General features: G+C 44.8%; 3 non-coding genes across 3 annotated transcripts; all 3 read left to right on the plus strand.

The window, feature by feature from the left end:
• Positions 1-184: 184 nt before the first annotated feature.
• Positions 185-255, plus strand: TRNAG-GCC (transfer RNA glycine (anticodon GCC)). Its single transcript has one exon. It is a non-coding gene; the product is annotated as a tRNA-Gly (tRNA).
• Positions 256-9,978: 9,723 nt separating this feature from the next.
• TRNAG-GCC (transfer RNA glycine (anticodon GCC)) lies at positions 9,979-10,049 on the plus strand. Its single transcript has one exon. It is a non-coding gene; the product is annotated as a tRNA-Gly (tRNA).
• A 9,591-nt stretch (positions 10,050-19,640) lies between these two features.
• TRNAG-GCC (transfer RNA glycine (anticodon GCC)) lies at positions 19,641-19,711 on the plus strand. The gene has a single exon. It is a non-coding gene; the product is annotated as a tRNA-Gly (tRNA).
• Positions 19,712-20,487: the final 776 nt, after the last annotated feature.

The raw sequence follows: 20,487 nt of genomic DNA on the forward strand, positions 1-20,487 counted from the left end.
AAGTTGTCCTATCCGTCATCATCTTGATGAAATCGCAAGGATATATGCAGCGCGACGTTTACCCCACGTATACGCAGTCGGCCTCTCTTACATGTTCTCGTCGGCACGATGACCTCAATGCAGTGAGCAAGTTGCGCAACCGGTCCAGCTTTTTATAGGGGACCGCTGCCGCGTTAAAAACAGGGCGTCGGTGGTTCAGTGGTAGAATACTCGCCTGCCACGCGGGTGGCCCGGGTTCGATTCCCGGCCGACGCATGTAATTTTTTTCTTGCCTCTAAACTTCAGACATAATTTTTGAACAAGCCTGTTTGAAGAAATGCGTTCATAAACTGGTAGAACTAATATTTTTAAAGGTTCTACTGGACTACTTGAGCGTGCTGTGACGTCAGCTCCTAGCGAGACCAGTGCCCAACGTACACCTTCCAGAAGCGTTTGGATGTGAAGTGGACGGAAGCATCAACCAGTGAGCAGCAGAGATAAGCAAGAGACGTTTAGAGTATTGCTGGAAACAGAGCAGGGAACAGTTCGATATGACCGGATCATAGTAGCGGTGCAAAGTACATGTAGAATTTTTTTAGAAAATGAAAGAGATTAAGGAGATGTATACAAAATACTAGGATGTCAAACATTTATAGCATAGCTGACTAAATCAAGCAGGCCATAGGTGACTATTCCTCACCGCCCCGTTTTTAAGTGTATGTCAATAAATCATCATCATTATCGAAGCCTGAAAGACTAATTCGGCTGCAGTGAACGTCTCATACATGACGCGTTTCTCAGCATTCGCACGCACTGGCGTGGCATGCATTTCAGAGGCCACACGCAGTGTTTCCGGCGGCACCGCTAGACGGCGCCGCAGGTGCACAGATGCTCGCAGATGTCCATATACGTCCACAGGATGTCGCTAGATGGTGTAGCATATCCGCGAGAACAAGGAGCCCGGCTAACCCACCTGTAGTTTAAAGATCGTACCCACCGGCTCGCCATCAATACAACCTCAGAAGCCACGAAGAGGACTAAGTGCGTACTTTCCGGTGGCACTGCAAGATGGCGCAGCATGCCAGAATGGAAGTGGAAGAGAGTGGTCCCCGCGGCAGCACACGCCTCATACAAGACGCGTTTCGGACGGGAGCGATACTTTGCGTCGCTGCATTGCTTCAATACTGATCGCATTACCGTCGACATTTATCGGGAGACGGGTTCCGCAGAAATGTTTGCTTTGTTGAACGCCGTGTATGGAAAAGCCACAGTATGTCATATGTCTCCGAGTTGCCTCATATGTCTCCATATATGCTTCGAATGTAGTCACGTCGTCGGACATTTGAAGTACGTGACTGCTGTCCATTTCGAGCATTTCATCTTCGAAAAAAAAGAAAAGGTAACGTTCTTGCTTGTAATTTTTGCGTTAATGGTAGGACTGATTGACTTGTGCTTGCGCATGCTGTTAAGAATGGCGAGCTGCAAGGCAAAATTGCCACCCAATTACGACAAGGGGGCAAGACGCGCATTCCGCACCCTCTCCGTCGCTGCAGCTAGGAGGCGTTCGAAGAAGCGGCCTTTGTGCTGAAAACCGCCTCCTTCCACCAGCCCCATCGACATTGTGACGGAACGAGTTCGGTGTGTGAACAATGGTTCCGGAGTTCCCCAACGTGGACCTGATCTGACACGCATGGACAAGCTGCCGCGGGAAAGCCGTATTTTGGTGCTTCTCATGCCTCGGCGTGACGCAAGACAACGAGCTACCCACGATTGGCACCGATACGTCCCGGAACGGCAGCCCTCCTACGCCGTCGTTTGGGCATCGGAATGTGTGTGCCTTTGTGTACGTAAACTGTTCCGCGGAGCGGCAGCAAGTTGGCGATGAGTAAACGAACAGTCGCCGCCTCGTATGGCCGGCGGACCGAGTGTATAAAAACTGTTGTTGTGCGAATGCTGGACACACTTCTCTTGAGCAGTCATGTTAGACTGAGTCACTTCTCTCATGCAGTCATGTTGGACTGATACTCTTTTTCTCAAGCAGTCATGTTAGACTGATTTAATTTCTGTAAATAAACCCATTTTCCTCGTTCTCGATGAGAAACAGTTCTTCACTTCATCAACGACCTCAGCGTAAATAAGTTGGACGACGGCATGGGCCAGCTACCTTCGAATTCATGCCGTACTCCAATCTTGGCAAAGGACCACGAGTGATGGGATTGAGCCCCCAATCCTGACAACTGGCGGACAGCGGTGAGATGGACTTTGCGACATGATGCTGTATCTGCGGTGAGTGCTTCGTTTTTGCTTTGACTCTCTAGGCTTCATTTTGTGGTTGTTCTGTTTAGAACAGTAGGGAAGCTAGATTGTTGTGTGTTAGCTAGGTTGTGTTTTCCTAGCTAGATTTAGAGAGCAGAATCAAGGCAGTAAAGCAGCAGTCATGGAGTTAAAGACACGGCTGAGAGACGAGTTGTTGATTGTTGGTGAGGAACTGGGCCTAGATGTAAGCAAGGAAATGCTAAAATCAGAATTATTGCATATCATTTCCGAACAGGCCAGTGAGGAAGAAGCTGAACTGGGGTTTGAACTTCTGAAAAAGAGAGAAGAACGAGAGAGAAAAGAAAGGGAGGAACCTGATAAAGATCGCGAGTTAAGAAAAATGCAACTTGAACTTGAAAGCAAACGTTTGGAGTTGTCTCAAGGAAGTGAAGGCGCTCTGGGACGATCAAGTGAGGCAGAATCATACCGCATGGACAGGCTATTAAAGCCATTTGATGTCGGGACCGACATAGGCTTGTTCCTAAGCAATTTTGAAAGGACTTGCGAAAAGATGAACTTCGGCCCGAGTAAAGGGCCACAGCGGTTGCTGTCTATGTTGCCGTGTGAGGCAGTGGAAGTAATCGCCAGATTGAGTGTGCAGGATGGATATGATTATGCAAAAGTTAAGGCTAGTCTCCTGAAGAAATAACGCCTTTCAGCCGAAGCTTTTCGGCAAAGGTTTAGGAGCACAGGCAAGAAAGATAGCGAGGGCTATCCGGAGTTTGCATATAGCTTAAAGGCCAACCTAGTCGAGTGGCTTAAAAGCGCGGAAGCTTACGACAGCAGAGACTTGATCATTGAATGCATGTGTCTAGAGCAGTTTTACAAAACCATCCCCCAAGCTGTGAAACTGTGGGTGCAAGACAGAGGTAATGTAAACACTGTGGAAAGGGCGGCTGAATTAGCCGAAGAGTACGCAACCCGTAGAAAGTTGAACGCCGAGGAGGGAAACTGGGACGGTCGAAATGGACCGCGGAAGCCATTTCCGTTCAAAAAGGGTGCGCAAACAAGACGATCAGAGCCTGTAGACATGGCGGAAAACCCGCAGAAAAGAGCGAGGATAAACTTAACGGAGAAACCACACAAAAAGAACAGAAAAGAAAATTCGAATCTGTTAGACCAATTCGCTGTTACAAATGCCACAAACTGGGACATATAGCTGTAAACTGCGAGATGTCTAGCGTAGTTTTTTCCTACGTGGAGGAAAAAGATGAGAATATGGAACTTTTAAGTCCATATCTCCACGACCTGCAAGTTAATGGAAAACCATGCCGAGTGCTAAGAGACAGTGCCGCCACGCTGGACATTGTGCATCCGTCTTACGTAACGGTAGATGACTTCACCGGAGAAGTAGCATGGATAAAAGAGGTTGTAGAAGAACACAGCGTGTGTCTGCCCATGGCCAAAGTCAAAATCAGTGGACCATTCGGGGAGCTAGAGACTGAGGCTGCAGTTTCCAAATTTTTGTCACTGCAGTATCCTTACATCTTTTCGAATCGTTCGAATCAGTTACTGCGTGACAGAGGGCTCAAACTGGGAGAGGGCATAGTACAGGCATTGACCCGAGGCCAAGCTCGTAAGATAGCGGCGCTTTAGGCTGAAAATGCTCAAGCTCCTCCAGCGGAAGCAGAAAAGGGAATAACTTCAATACCCGAATCCGAGCTAGGCCCGAGGGACAAAAGAACAGTTGAGGAGAGCCTGCCAGCTGACCAGCTCAATGAAAGCGTAGCACTAGAGTGTCAGTGTCAGGAAGAGCAAGTAGACGCGCTCACAAGCGACACAGGGTCGTTATTATCACCGGCCTCAAAGAACTTTGATCAACTCTTACGCGTGGATAGAGAGTCACTGGCAGCTGAGCAAAAGAATGATGAGAGCTTAGCTAAATTACGTGACACAGCTAAAGAAGGCATTGCTAGGCGCAACGTAACGATACATGAGAGAGGAGGATTGTTGTATCGGCATTACAGAGATCGAAAGGGTAAGATTTTAGATCAGTTAGTCATACCTACTAAGTATAGGGAGGACCTTTTGAGTCTTTGTCATGGAAATGGGTGGTCCGGCCACCTAGGCATAAACAAATCAAAGGAAAGATTGCTTATGGAATACTACTGGCCTGGCTGTTTCAAAGATGTAGAAAACTTTGTAAGATCATGTGACGTCTGCCAGCGTTCTGGTAAACCAGGAGAAACATGGAAAGCTCCACTGAAGGTAGTGCCCTTAATAACAGAGCCTTTCAGACGACTTGTAATAGACACGGTAGGGCCTCCTCCAAAAACAAAATCAGGCTACAGGTATTTGTTTACCAAGCTGTGTCCGGCTACCAAGTTTCCAGAAGCAATCCCTTTGAAAGAGCTCAGCTCCACCGAAGTAGTAGACGCGCTTTTGACAGTGTTTGCACGAGTTGGGTTTCCAGCCGAAATTCAGGCAGATCAAGGGTCAGTATTCACGAACGCACTGACTTCCACATTCTTGCAAAGGTGCGGGGTAAAGTTAATACACAGTTCTGTCTATCACCCTCAGTCAAACAGTGTAGAGAGGTGGCATTCGGTGCTTAAGCGAGTTTTGCGTGCGCTCTGTTACGAGCACAAGGAGGACTGGGAGAACTGTCTGCCGGCAACTTTGTTTGCTTTGCGAACGGTTCCACATGAGGCGACAGGGTTCTCACCAGCAGAACTAGTGTATGGGAGGACACTCCGGTCTCCACTGAGAATGTTAAGAGAGATGTGGGAAAAAAGAGGGGAGAGTCCAACCGTGGTTGAATACGAGCTAAATTTACTGGAACGGCTAAGCGCAACCCAAGAACTAGTCGGAAAGAACATGGCACTAGCTCAAAGAACGCCAAATTCTATTACGACAAGAATGCGAGGCTTCGTACGTTTAACGCCGGGGACCAGGTAATGATCCTCAAACCTTCAAGAAAGAACAAGCTTGAAGTTCACTGGGACGGGCCCGTTAAAGTGTTGCACAAACTTTCAGATACTAACTATGCTTTGAGAATGCCCGGTCGCAGGAAGGAAGTGAGGATATATCACTGTAATTTGATGAAGCCGTATGTAGAGCGGAGCGGAGTCGTTAACTATACCGTCAAAGAGCCGGATGGCATTGGTACCAAGTTTAAGGAGTATAGGGCGACCTCCAACTCTGAAATCGGCCTAGAAGAAGTAGTAGAACACTCGGTAAGCTCGCACGCTCTAAGACCCGAGCAGCTAGATGAGCTAAAAGGGGTGTTAGGGGAATATATCGACAGATTCAGCGATCGGCCGGGTAGAACCGAACTGATAACGCATGAAATTGAGCTGACATCAACCGAACCAGTAAGATCAAAACCTTACAGGGTGTCTCCAAGACAGAGAGAGATTATGGAGGCATAGATACAGCCCATGCTAGAGTTGGGAGTTATTGAGCCCGCTGAGAGTGACTACACGTCACCGCTAATACTCGTAGAAACCCCTAACAAGGACCCTCGTCCGTGTGTTGACTACCGGAAGTTAAATGCCATCACTAGGGATCAGCTGTACCCGATACCCAACATTGAGGAACGAATTGAAAGAGTTTGCGCTGCTAAATACATTTCAACTATAGATCTCGTGCGGGGGTACTGGCAAGTTCCCCTTTCAGAAAGTGCCAGCCGCTATGCCGCATTCATCTCACCTGTAGGCACTTTTCGCCCTCTCGCACTCAGCTTCGGGCTGAAGAACGCGCCGTTTAGCTTCTCTAAATTAATGGATATTGTCCTGGAAGACTTGCAGCAGTTCGCCTTGCCTTATCTCGATGATGTGGCCATTTTTTCGGACAGCTGGGAACAACACGTATCGCACCTCAAACAGGTGTTCTCACGGTTGAGGGAAGCCGGCTTAACGATGAAAGCGGAAAAGTGTAGGTTTGGTTGTTCGCAGGTTACTTATCTGGGCTATGTTGTCGGTCAGGGCATGAGACGGCCGGCTGAGCTGAAAATCGCTACGATTGGAGAATTTTCTCAGCCGCGCACGAAAACGGACCTTCGTTCATTTTTGGGACTTGTGGGGTACTATCAACGGTACATTCCGAATTACTCGCAATTGGCAAGTCCATTAACAGACGGCCTCCCAAAGGGAGCACCGAGTAACGTACACTGGGATAAGGACAAAGAGAACGCTTTCCAAAGTTTGAAAACGCTATTGGTTTCTCGCCCTGTGCTTCGCGCGCCAGACTACACAAAGGAATTCATAGTTCAATGCGATGCAAGCGACAGAGGTATGGGCGTGGTACTTAGTCATGTCGGCGACGATAACGAGGAGCATCCTATCCTCTACGCCAGCCGTAAACTAAATGTAAGAGAGGAAGCCTACAGCGCTTCAGAAAAGGAATGCGCTTGTTTGGTTTGGCCCGCCCAGAAGTTGTCGTGTTACTTGTACGGAGCAAAGTTCATCTTCGAGACCGACCACTGTTTTCTGACGTGGCTCAATCAAATGTCACACAAAAATGGCCGCTTGCTCCGACGGGGCCTCACTTTCCAAGAGTAAAACTTCTCCGTTAGATATAAGAAGGGAAAGTTGCATAGCAATGCGGATGGTTTGAGCAGGCTAATTTGAATACTGCGTTTGAGGGTCCCGCCTAAATTTTAGGGTTACTAGTGTTAACTTTTCTTTAGGCGAAGAAGATCCCCTCTCATTTAGCAGAATTCCCTCCATGATTGCTGAATTGGTCAGCAGGAATTTGCTTCAGAAATTGGCATAGCGAAATGTAACATTTGTTTTTGTTGCAGCACTTATGTTGTTGTTGTTTTTTTTTTTTTGAAGCCTAGCGAGTCTAAAGTGAGAGCCAATGCGCGTCATCTCGGCGCAGACCCGTGTTGTGGGGTTCATTTTGCAGTTGCCTGTCCTTGTTGGATGTTTTGGGGCGGTGACATCAATACACAAGTGGTCACTGTGAGCCAAGCCATCAATCCCCCCTGACCACGAGCCGTTCTCTTCCTGCCTAGTGGTTGTCAGCGCTAGACAGTCGAGATTTTTCGGGCCATGGAGGCGCTGTTAAGAATGGCGAGCTGCAAGGCAAAATTGCCACCCAATTACGACAAGGCGGCAAGACGCGCATTCCGCACCCTCTCCGTCGCTGCAGCTAGGAGGCGTTCGAAGAAGCGGCCTTTGTGCTGAAAACCGCCTCCTTCCACCAGCCCCATCGACATTGTGACGGAACGAGTTCGGTGTGTGAACAATGGTTCCGGAGTTCCCCAACGTGGACCTGATCTGACACGCATGGACAAGCTGCCGCGGGAAAGCCGTATTTTGGTGCTTCTCATGCCTCGGCGTGACGCAAGACAACGAGCTACCCACGATTGGCACCGATACCTCCCGGAACGGCACCCCTCCAACGCCGTCATTTGGGCATCGGAATGTGTGTGCCTTTGTGTACGTAAACTGTTCCGCGGAGCGGCAGCAAGTTGGCGATGAGTAAACGAACAGTCGCCGCCTCGTATGGCCGGCGGACCGAGTGTATAAAAACTGTTGCTGTGTGAATGCTGGACACACTTCTCTTGAGCAGTCATATTAGACTGAGTCACTTCTCTCATGCAGTCATGTTGGACTGATACTCTTTTTCTCAAGCAGTCATGTTAGACTGATTTAATTTCTGTAAATAAACCCATTTTCCTCGTTCTCGATGAGAAGCAGTTCTTCACTTCATGAACGACCTCAGCGTAAATAAGTTGGACGACGGCATGGGCCAGCTACCTTCGAATTCATGCCGTACTCCAATCTTTGCAAAGGACCACGAGCGATGGGATTGAGCCCCCAATCCTGACAATGCGGACTGTTATTGTGCAAAATTCAAAAAGAGGGAAATAGTCACTAACGCCTGGTATAAATACCCCAGCGTCAAGTTTGTTCGAACCTTTCGTAAAACAAAAGTCGTGTAGACAAATTGATGCTTTTGACGAGGTTGTAACAGGTGCACGAGTCTAAATCATGTCGCTGGTTATAACAGTGTTCAGTCAAGGCATTTAATGGTACATTGCCTGTCACCAAAATGTTTCCAAGAAGCTAAGCTACAGATATAAGACATTTTGGTTTAATCTTCTGAAAAGTTTTGTAAGTGGGGCGACATGACCAACAATTTGAGTTGTAGCGTTTGACTTGGACATGTTTCTTGCGGTTCAGGATGTACTTTTGGATGTCCCTCCCATACAAGCGTATAATCATTATCACGCTTCATTATCACTTCCATCACTGCCTCGTTAAGCGCCACGAGAACATTGATGGTGTTTCTGAGGTGCTGAGGCCTGAACGAAACTTTGCGAATGTATTTATTGTGTCTTTGAATGTCCGTGGACTGTACGTATTGTTTGTGGGTCTATGCGACTACTGTGATCACTTCGTCGTTGGGGTGCTTAACGTTGGGGTGCTTAGACGCGCGGAATCATATCACGTCCACAGCAGCCGCATTTCGCTGCGGGTGAAATGCAAACACGCCGTTACACCATGCATTGGGTGCACGGAAAAAAATAAACACAGGTGGTCGAAATTATTTCCGAGCCCCCACTGTGGCGGAAAGTCACGCAAAATCCCGGAAATGATAGGTAAAACTCGTAAAGTCACGTAAGATTGACAGCTCAAATTTAGAATTTAAAATGATTTTGCTTTGTTTCCTACCCAGAGCAGCATTTCAGGCAATGAACAACCTATCATTAAATTAATACCTATATTTCTCTGCCTGTCTTTGTTAGCAAATCAAATCAAATTTTTTTTTTCAAATCAGACTTTATTTCAAATACATTTGTTGACAGATTTTGTTTGCTGGTCAATCTAAGCACATCGTGCTTGTTAGAAGACCAAGCAGCAGGTGGTAATGCTTTCAATAAAGATATGAAACAAGATATGTTCCAATACTGGGCTAAGTAAATAGGATCACGGGTAAACATTACAAAAAACGTTGCACGGCATTTTATGTGGAGCCGCCCATATATTCCACTTTCGGTTTCGGCGCCCTCGGTTCACGTTTTTTATTTCTCTCAACTCGACTGCCAGTAGCGATCGTGCTGCCGACTTTCTCCTCCGCTTTTCGTTTTTTTTCCTGTATTTTTTTAGGCAAAAGCTTTAGGTTGCTCACGGGTCGAAAAATCTGGTGTGCGGCATATCGAAAAATTGATCGTCCGGCGTTATGGCACCAAAATTCAATGTCGCCAAAATTGATGGTGCCACCATTGATGGTGGAAAGCACGATCATTGGTTGGAGCTGAACTCACGACCTTTCCTGTTAATTAAGGCGAAAGTAATGAAGGCGCAATTAATTAGGGTAGAGTAAATAAAGGCCCTAGAATACACGGCCTTCGGTGGGAGAAGACAAGTAATAGGAAATAACAACGCGTTCGAATCAGAATGTCAAGTAATTTAATGAATGTCTCGGCAGCGCGCAGCCTTTCGCCTTCGTCCTCTCTAGCGCATGTTAAAGCGACTGTCAACTTCCTCGTTGTTTTTTTGTATTTCACAAACAAGGAAACAACTTTTATCCAGAACGACGTGCCCAGAATACCCTATCCGTCATCATCTTGATGAAATCGCAAGGATATACGTAGCTCGACGTTTACCCCACGTATCCGCAGTCCGCCTCTGTTACATGGTCTTGTTGGCACGATGACCTCAATGCAGTGAGCAAGTTGCGCAACCGGTCTAGCTTTCTATAGGTGCTCGCTGCAATCTTAGGAACGGGGCGTCGGTGGTTCAGTGGTAGAATACTCGCCTGCCACGCGGGTGGCCCGGGTTCGATTCCCGGCCGACGCAAATGTTTCTTTTTCTTCAATAGCCTGTAAACTTCGGACATTATTTTTGAACAAGCGTGAAAGAGGAACCCGGCTGCAGAGAACGTCTCATACATGACGCGTTTCTCAGCATTCGCGCGCACTGGCGTGGCACGCATTTCGGAGGCCACGCGCAGTGTTTGCGGCGGCACCGCTAGATGGCGCAGCAGGTCCACAGATGATCGCAGATGTCCATATAAGCTCGCAAGATGTTGCTAGATGGGGTAGCATGTCTGCGAGAAAAGAAGACCGGCTAAGCCCCCTGCCCTTTGACGATCGCACGCACCGGCTCGCCATCGATACAAACTCAGAAGCTACGAAGAGGACTAAGCGGGAACTTCATGGCGGCACTGCAAGATGGCGCTGCGTGTCCGAATGGAAGTGGAAGGGAGCAGTCCCTGCTGCAGCACACGTCTCATACTAGACGCGTTTTGGACGGGAACGATGCTTTGCGTCGCTGCATTGCTTCAGTACTAATCGCATTACCATTGACATTCATCGGGAGACGGATTCCACCAAAATGTTTGCTTCGTTGAACGCCGTATGAGGAAAAGCCACAGTATGTCATATGTCTCCGAGTTGCCTAGTACGTCTCTATATAAGCTTCAGATGTAGTCACGTGGCCGGGCATTTCAAGTACGAGACTACTGTCCATTTCGAGAATTTAATCTTCCAAAAAAAGAAAAGGTAACGTTTTTGCTAGTAAATTTCCCGTTATTGGTAGGACTGATTTTCCTGTGCGTGCGTTTTTGAACGGTTTTTGTGCTAAATGCAAAAAGAGGGAGAGAGTCACTAACGCCTGGTATATATACCCCAGTGTCAAGTTCGTTCGAACCTTTTGTAAAAGAAAAGTCATGTAGACAAATTGGTGGTTTTGACGAGGCTGTAACAGTCGCACGAACCAAAAGCAAATCTCTGGTAATAACAGGGTTCAATCAAGGCATTAATTCGTACATTATCTGTCACCAAAATAATTGCAAGAAGCTAAGCCACAGAATTAGGAAATTTCCTTTAAACATTTGAACAGTTTTGTAAACTGGGGAACATGACCAACGCCTTGACTTGTTGGCGGTTGATCTAGACGTGTTTCTTGCGGTGGGGGATGTACTTTTAGATGTCACTCCCATACAAGCGTATTATCACGCTTCATTATCACTGTCGTCACCGCCTCGTTAAGCGCCATGAAAGCAAGGATCGTGTTTTTGAGGTGCTCAGGCCTGAAGGAAATTCTGCGAATGTATTTATTGTGTCTTTGAATGTCCGTGGACTGAATGTGTCGTGTATGGGTTTATATGACCGCTGTGATCACTTCGTCGTTGGGCTGCTAAACACGAGGGTGCGGGATCAAATCCCGACCACAGCAGCCGCATTTCGCTGGGGGCGAAGTGCAAAAACGCCTTTACACCGTACATTGGGTTCACGGAAAAAAAATACACATGTGGTCAAAATTAATTCCGAGTCCCCCACTATTTTGTATAGTCACGTAAAATTCCGGTAATGATAAGTAAAGCTCGTAATGTCTTGTACAATTTACACGTGAAATGCAGAATTAACTTTCTTTACCACAAACTCCTGGCCGTCACCTAGGCGGGGCCTTCGACCCTCTCCACCAACTCGCAAGGCATGCAATAAAATTATTTCCTGCTCCTCCTCCTGGAATAGCATTTCAGGCAATCAACACCTTTCTCTCTCTGTCTTTTTTCGCACTGTTCCAACACCACTGGGCTGAGCAAGTAGGATCACGGGCAAATATTAAAAAAATAACGTTGCACGGAGTTTTATACAGAGCTGCTTCAATATTTAACTTTCCGAACGGTAAGGATTTCCCTTAAAAAAACTATAATACAGCAAATCAACGCGCCCTCGGTTGATTTTTATTTCTCTCAACTCGACTGTCAGTAGCGATCGTGCTGCCGACTTGTTCCTCCACTTTTCGTTTTCTCTTGTACTTTTTTAAAGGCGGAAGCTTTAGGTGGCTGACGGGTCGAAAAATCTGATGTGCTTCATTATCGAAAAATTGACCGTCTGGCGTTATACCACCAAAATTCAATGTCGCCGCAATGTATGGTGCCACCCACGACTATTCGTGGGACTCGAACCCACCACATTTGGCGGCACAAAAATCCAATGGCATCAAAATTAATAATGCCACCACTGACGGTCGAACGCACGATCATTGGTGGGAGCGGAACCCACGACCTTTCGAGTTAATTAAGGCGAACGTAATGAACATGCAATTAATTAAGGTAGAGTAGATAAAGGCGCTAGAATCCACGGCCTTCAGTGGGAGAACACAAGTAATAGGAAGTAAGAACGCGTGCGAATCATAATGTCTACTAATTTAACGAATGTCTCGTGAGTGCGCAGGCTTTCGCCTTCGTCCTCTTTATTTATTCATGCTGTCGATCCCATCAGGGATAACAGCAGGAAGGGCATACATAGGTATCTTGCAATGTAACGATAATAATTAGCGCAATATTAGGATTACGCATAATAGACATGCAATTAGCAAAGGCAAACAATATAGTAGGCAGAAAAATAACGTAGTACATTGTAATAATGTTACGAAAAAATCAAGAGGTAGTCAAAAAGGTAGAAAATTTGCAAAGGTGAACAGCATGGTAGGCGTTAATTAAACAATAACACATAGCATTAAATTTAAGAGTAACAAGGGGTAATGAGGTAGTCTGTCAAATACCAATGGTGGTAAGCAGTAATTACAACAGAAGAAAAGTAAAACATTTGCATAAATAAAGAAAAGTACGCAGTAATGGCAAGTATTACAAGTTATAAAAGTGAGATATACACAAGAGGTAGTAATCCATAAGATACGTTTAAGGGGTCGTTAAATAAATTGTGGTTATGTACACAATATAGTGAAATAAAATTACACAGAAATAAATGGTGGCACAGGAACGTCATAATTGTAAAGCACGCAATTCATTTTTGGCTAATGTTAAAAAAGTAGTTATGGATGGGCTGTTTGTAATACTAGGGTCCAGCTCATTCCATTAACGTGTCATTGAAGGGAAAAACGAATTCTCATGGCTTTCCGTATAAAATGGGTGTTCGCTTAATGATAGTGAATGTTTATGTCGGGTGAGTCGTGTTGGTGTTACAGATAAGTATTTGGAACTCTGTTTCCACGTCATTATGAATAAGTTGATACATAATTTTTAATCGTGGAAGCTTGGCTCGATTTTCTAAGGTCAGTATACTGGCCTGTTTTAGCAATTGAAGGTTGAAGGCTGAAGTTTATTTTCCTTCAAAGATGAAAGAGGGAACTGCGGCAAAAGGCGGTAAGCCTGTCGAGGTCACAGTTCCCCAAAACAGTCGATACAGCAGTGAGCAACACAGAAATAAATATTAACATAGTATGACAGTGAACAAAATACATTGCATCAAACGACAGTATTACCATGAGAAATATTACTTTCGATACAAAGACAGTGTTCCATAAATCAAAGGCAATGTATAAACATGGCATGAGGTCGCTAAAGAAAACACACACACAAACAACTTGACACAAAAACAAGAGATGCTTCGCTAAGTAAAAAACAAATTATATTGAGTCGGTGCTGATTACTAAGTTCTTGATGTCTTTTTAAAATTTATTCTTAGGGAGATCAAACATGAGACTTAAAGATGGGTTATTGAGGAAGACTGGAATCTGGTAATCGAGTTTTTGTTTGCCGTAATTTGTCCTCGTTTTAGGGACCAAGTTTCTGCGTTGCCGAAGGGGGTATTTACTAGGAGAACGGTTTGGAGCAATGGAAAACAAACGATTACGATGGATGTACTGTAACAGGCGAAATAGGTAAACATGGTTTGCTTTAAGTAAATTATGCGTATGATAGAGTGGTAATGTTCGTAGGTTTTCCGGCGTGCCATGGTAACCCTCAATAGCCCGCAATGCCTTGTTTTGCAAAAGCAATAACTTCTGAAAATTACTTATTTTTGTAGTGCCCCAGACCAGTGCACAATAGGACAATTTAGAAAAAAATAGTGCGTAGTATATGGGCACTTTTAGGGAAACAGGCAAGTGATCGCTGATCCGTTAAAGACAACCAACAGTTTTACTAAAGTCCGTAAGAAGTTTTGAAGTATGCGTGTTCTATGATAAATGTTCATTAAACCATACACCAAGAAACTTCTGAGTTGTTACCTGTTGCAGTTTTGTGTTGGCGTATATTAGGTTAAGTGTGTAATGAACAGAGGCAATAATACGTCTGAAAATTATGTACCTGGTTTTTGACAAGTTTAAACTAAACTTATTCGCCTGCATCCAAGCGTATAATTTTACGAAATAAGCGTTTACGATAGTTTCTAATTCCGGCAGAGTACGTGATGTGAAAAAAATATTTGTATTGTCAGCATACATAACCAAATCTGGAGAGTCAGGTATGCTACAGATGTCGTTTATATACAATAAATACAAAAGTGGACCTATTATAGATCCCTGCGGAACCCCTTGGGTAATGCGCAAACGGTACGAAAGAAAATTACTCCATTTAACGTATTTTATTCTGTTATTTAGGTAACTTGTCAGCAGGTTCAGAGCTATACCGCGCATCCTGTAACTGTTCAGTTTACTCAAAAGAATTTTGTGCTGTACGCAGTCAAAGCTTTCCTGAGGTCTAAGAATAGACCGAGAGTGTATGCTGTGGATTCAATGTTGTCAATGATCTTTTCTTTACCGGCGGGTAAAGCTTGCTCAGACGATTTATTTTTCAAAAAGCCATACTGAGAGGGGTTAATAATGTTATGAGCGCAAAAGAACTTTTCTGATCTACTATTAATGGCTCCTTCGAATACCTTCGATAACACTGATAACACGGAGATGGGATGGTAGTTTGTGATTTCCTTTCTATTTCCTCCTTTATATATAGGACAAACACAAACAATCGTCAGTTCATCTGGGAACGTACCACTTGTGAACATCAGATTTATAACATACGCTAGAACCTCACATATTAATGCAGACGCACACTTCAATGGTATCGCTTTGATGTCGTCATGGCCTGCTGAGACATTGTTTTTTTTTTATTTTCCCAATGCAGGTAGCTACTTCTTGTGGGATCACAGGCAGCAACGAAATAGAGTTAGGTAAAGTGATAATGAGGTTGCATACGGGAGCATTAGAGAGAGCTTGATCTAATGTGGGCTTGCCAGCTCCGATGAAGAAGTGGTTTATGGTGTTAGCTGATTGAGTTCCGCTAGCTTGGGAATTGGATGCAGCGATGTCTGAGTGGTTCCTGCACCTGTGTTCGTTTAATAGTTCGTTTATCTCACTCCAAACTTTGTTGCGGTCATTATAAATTCTGGAGAACCGTTTTGTATAGTAAGCTGATTTTGCAGAATTGAGGTCTTTATTTAGTTTATTCCGAATTTTTTGAACTCTCTAAAATGGGCTACATCGCGAGTACGTACAAATTCACAATACATTTTATTTTTAATACGTATTCTGCTATATAACACTTTATCAACCCACGGCTTTCTAGATTTTCGGAAGTTATGTTTTACCTCGATTGCAGGAAACGCTGCATTATAACATTCCAAGAACTTGGCAAGAAAAGCTGTATAAGCCGAGTTGACTTTAGATATGCATGCTGTGAAAGTTCTCCCAACACATATTCTGAATAAGAGTAATAAATTTGGCGACATTTTCATCGCAAATGACTCTAGTTACCCTGGAGGCATTTTTGATCGCAAATGACTCTAGTTACCCTGGAGGCATTTTTGTATACTGACTTGATGCGTTTGAGTTTACCCGCCGTGGTTGCTCAGTGGCTATGGTGTTGGGCTGCTGAGCACGAGGTCGCGGGATCGAATCCCGGCCACGGCGGCCGCATTTCGATGGGGGCGAAATGCGAAAACACCCGTGTGCTTAGATTTAGGTGCACGTTAAAGAACCCCAGGTGGTCAAAATTTCCGGAGTCCTCCACTACGGCGTGCCTCATAATCAGAAAGTGGTTTTGGCACGTAAAACCCCAAATATTATTATTATTGATGCGTTTGAGAGGAAGAAAACAAAAAGTCGGGATGTGGTCACTGATTTCAGAAGATAACAGGCCAGACTCCGCTTCTGGAGACACCATATTTGTGACACAAACATCCAGCAGGGAAGCTGTGGCAACGCTAATTCTAGTAGGCGTGTTTATAGTATTTAAACAACCTTAAGATGCTATAAGGCTATCAACTTCGCGCGTACTGGGATCATCGTGCATGAGGTTAATGTTAATATCACCCATTATTACAAAAGGCAACCGGGAATTGGCGAGGTTCAAGAGTAAGCTTTCGAGGAACTTGAAAAAAGGTAGTTTGTTCCCTGCGGGAGGTCTGTATACAACAGCTACAATGACATTGGACAGCGATACGGCTAAAGACTCAACATTGGAATTTGTTACAGAAATTTCGTCTAACACACATTGTGGATAACAGCTCTTTACATACATGGCAAGACCACCACCTCTCATATTCGAGCGAAGGAGGCCATGATACTGGTAATTTTTGAATGGAAGATGATCATCATGTGTCGTGAGCCATGTTTCTGTAAACAAAAGCACATCAAACGTTCGGCTTATTGACCCAAGGAACATCTAGACCGTTGCGTTTGTTCTTCATACTGCGGTCATTAATATGCATAGCAGATAACATTTCTGTGAGAGGAGTAAACTTATTGTTAAAGCAAGAAGCATCATAATGAATACAGTGGGCGGGTAATCCATGACAACGACTGGCTAGTCACCAGCTGACAAAGGTGTGGATGCCTACTCGGTCATATTACTCAAGTCGGATCATGCACAAATTTTTAGTATGTGAGATGTTTCATCCCTGCGTGCAAAAATTTGCAAAAGATACATCCACTATCAGTGAGACCAAGGTCCTTGTTAGATAGCGCGTGCTTTCTAGCCTTAGAAAGAAATGCATGGCGCTTATCTCGGCGGACAAAGCGGACCAGAATGTTGGTTTCGCCTGTACTACTGGTGGGAATTCTGTGACACGTGTCTAAGTCGGCGATAGAAACTTGTTCATTGATGGTCTCGCCAAGTTTCTCAATTACTTCTCTGGGTTCAGTATTTGATTTCACACCTTTGATGTCTAGGTTGTTTAGGCGGCTGTATTGTTCGAGTTCTTCCAATTTTTGAGCCAAGCGTTTCTTTTCAGAGCGAAGCTTTTCCTTACAGTTTACAAGATCACTAATCTCCTTTCTTAGCGCCTTGATATCAGAGCTGATAGCTTTCGTCTTGTCACGAGTGTCGCTACAGAACTTCAGGCTATCCTTGACGGAACGCAGCTCAGCCCTCATCTCGCGTTTGAAATCTTCTAAAGCCTTCATAATTTCTTTTTCTTTCGACATGGCACAAGAACAGCAGAAAAGCAAATACGCAAATGTTCAAGTTTGGCAGCAGCGCACAACAAACTATGCACTGAATAAAAGGCGATTCAAATCGCTCATCTGCAAAGAGCAGAGGAAATTAGCGACGTGCTTTCCGTTTGCGCACCGCTGCCAAACTGTTGCAGATCCAGGAGTGTCGCTGTTTTTAAGCTCGCAGAAGACAGCTGTCGGGCGCCGATTGGACGCCGATTGCGGCGCAGGTACCGCAGGAAATCCGCTGTGTCCAGGCAGGAGTGATTGCGCAACGTAGTCCGATGGAGCTTAGGTACGTGTGACGAAATGCAGACGTTTGATGCTGCAAAGAGGAGAGGGAATTAGCGACGTTATTTGCGTTTGCGCACCGCTGCCAAACTGTTCTTTGGGTGAGTCTGTTAACCTATGTTTGTTGTAAATTTATCTTAGTGCCTTCCTTTGAGTTGCTTCTAGTTCGTTAAAGAGTTCTTTGGTGAAAGGAAACCAAACAACATTAGCATATCCTAATACTGATCTGACAAATGTGTTATATGCTAGTAGCTCTGTGTTTGGGGGTGCTAGTCTAAGACGTCTGCTTAGGAAATTAAACTTTTTTAGTGCGGTCAAGGTAACGTTGTTAACATGGCACTCCCACATGAAATCGTGTGTTAATGTTAAGCCGAGGTACTTGTACTCCTTCACTTTGCTAAGTGTTGGTTCATCTATAGTGTAGTTAAATTCTGATGGGAGCTTTTTCTCGTAATTGATAAAATAACTGATGTTTTAATATTTAAAGTCATTTGCCATTCGTTACACTATTTGTATACAAGCGACAAAGCGTCGTTCAAGGCCACATTGTCATTATAAGAATTGATTACCTGATACAGAACACAATCGTCAGCAAAATTTCTAACATTGACTGGAATTTCAGAAGGCAGATACTTAATGTATATGAGAAAGAAAACTGGAGCCAGAACTCTTCCTTGTGGAACTCCGGATCTTACGCTAGATTTAATGGAATATTGCTGGTTAACTTCGACAAACTGAGTGCGGTTAGTAGGGTAGTTTTTGACGCAGTTTAGAATAGGGCCCTGTCCCAAAGTAAGTTCGAGTTTATAAATTATTTCTATTGTGTTACGCGATCGAAGGCTTTTGAAAAATCTAGAAAGATTAGATCGATTTGTTTCTGTAGGTCCCCACTTAACGATACATCGTGAACAAGCTCAATTAGTTGTGTGACCATGGAAACTCCTTTGCGAAAACAATGCTGACAATCTGTTGGTATTTCTTCCTGTTCAAGGTGTTTGTTTATGTGCTTTAAGATAATGTGTTCTAGTAATTTACAGACAGTGCATGTTAGTGAGATTGGCCTTGTAGTTAGCGGGTTCTGTTTTACTTCCCGATTTATGAATTGGTTTCACTTTAGCTGGTTTCCAATTTTTAGGGAGGGTGCCTGAGGAGGTTGATTTGGTTAAAAATTATTAATAAGTATTTGGCCATCCACTCAGCGTATCTGCCAAGGAATGCATTTGGAATACATTCAGGTCCTGGTTATTTATTTGGGTCTAAGTTAAGTAATAGGTTAAGTACGCTTGTTTCTATTAGTGTGAGCGGCTCTAGAGGCTTATTTCTAGAGAAGCCTGCTTGTGGTAGTGTGCCATTGCCCTCAGTGAAAACGAAGCAGTAGTAGTCGTTAAGCAAGTGAGCAGAGTTTCTGTTATCTTCACTTAAGGCTCCGTTTTCGTTACGATTCTTTTGGTGAATGTAGCTCCAGAACTTTGTGGGAGCAGTTTTCAAAAGGTTTGTGAGTGTATTAGTAAAGTAGAACTGTTTGCATTTCTTAAATTTTGATTTCATAAGTTGGATAGCTGCGCTGAAATTTTCATGCGTAAATTATCATGGGTTAGTTTTCAGCAATTTTCGCATTCGGTTTACTTTACGTTTCGCATGTATAATGTCACGTGTCACGTGTTAATGTCACGTGTTTTTTTTTCAATTATATAAACAAGGAAGCCACTTCTCTCCTGAACTACGCGTCCCAGTTGACCTATCCGTCATCATCTTGATGAAATTGTAAGGACATACGTAGCCCGACGTTTACCCCGCGTATATGCAGTCCGTCTCTCCTGTATATTCTCGTCGACACGATGACCTCAATGCAGTAAGCAAGTTGCGCAACCGGTCCAGCTTTCAATAGGTGACCGCTGCCGCGTTGAGAACAGGGCGTCGGTGGTTCAGTGGTAGAATACTCGCCTGCCACGCGGGTGGCCCGGGTTCGATTCCCGGCCGACGCATGTATTTTTTTCGTTATTTGCCTCTAAATTTCAAACATTATTTTTTAACACACCTCTTTAAAGAAATACGTTCGTAAACTGCTAGAACTAATCTTTTTAAAGGTTCCTTTGGATTACGTGAGCGTGCCTCCACGCTAGTACACAGCGAGACCAATTTCCAACGTACGCCTTCCAGAAGCGTTTGGATGTGAAGTGGACGGAAACATCAAACGATCAGCAGTCTAGATAAGCAAGATACTTCTAGAGTATTGCTGGAAACAAAGCAGGGAATAGATTGATACGACTGGATCATGTGTCACTATAGACCGCGGTACAAAGTACATCTAGAAGTTTTTAGAAAATAAAACAGATTAAGGAGATGTATAAAAAGTGCTAGGATGTCAAACTTTCATAGCATGGCTGACTAAATCAAGCAGGCTAGGTGGATATTCTTCACCACCCCCTTTCAAAGGTGTTGCCAATCAATCATCATCATCATCATCATCATCATTGTCGTCGTCGTCGCCGAAGGGTGAAAGAGGAACCCGGCTGCAGTGAACGCCTCATACATGACGCGTTTCTCACTCTTCGCACGCACTGGCGTGGCACGCATTTCGGAGGCCACGCGCAGTGTTTGCGGCGGCACCGCTAGATGGCATAGCAGGTCCACAGATGATCGCAGATGTCCATACGCGTCCACAGGATATCGCTAGATGGTGTAGCATGTCCGCGAGAACAAGGAGCCCGGCTAAGCCACCTGCCCTTTGACGATCGCACGCACCGGCTCGCCATGGGTA

Source organism: Dermacentor albipictus, chromosome 3, assembly GCF_038994185.2.
Source record: "Dermacentor albipictus isolate Rhodes 1998 colony chromosome 3, USDA_Dalb.pri_finalv2, whole genome shotgun sequence".
In the NCBI taxonomy this organism is placed as follows: domain Eukaryota; kingdom Metazoa; phylum Arthropoda; class Arachnida; order Ixodida; family Ixodidae; genus Dermacentor; species Dermacentor albipictus.